This window comes from Mastomys coucha, unplaced genomic scaffold (genome assembly GCF_008632895.1).
Source record: "Mastomys coucha isolate ucsf_1 unplaced genomic scaffold, UCSF_Mcou_1 pScaffold12, whole genome shotgun sequence".
Classification (NCBI taxonomy): Eukaryota; Metazoa; Chordata; class Mammalia; order Rodentia; family Muridae; genus Mastomys; species Mastomys coucha.
Window position 1 is genome coordinate 86,681,227 of NW_022196894.1, and position 375 is coordinate 86,681,601.

The following is a 375-nucleotide window of genomic DNA, read 5'->3' on the forward strand; positions in this document are numbered from 1 at the left end:
ACCAAAGTATAGTGTAAAAACATGAAATAAGCAATACTACTTATAGAGAGGCTGAGATAGGAGAAGCAAGATTTCAAGACCCTTATTTTGTACACAACCATACACGGTCACAAACATTCAAGTTCACAGTGTATATAGATTGTACAATGTTGGACCTATATCTCCAATTACCAAACTAGAGAGAGCATTGGATGACAATCAACAAATTTCCAAATCCTCATATTATTGGATTTCAATCGATTAGGATATATTGGTAATATTAATTTTTCAAATTAATATATTTAGAAAGAGTAATTGTCACTTCCTATTGTTTTTGTTGTAAAAGGTGGAATTAGCTTTGTGTGGATTTGTTGAAAGATTACCTTCTTGCTTCTT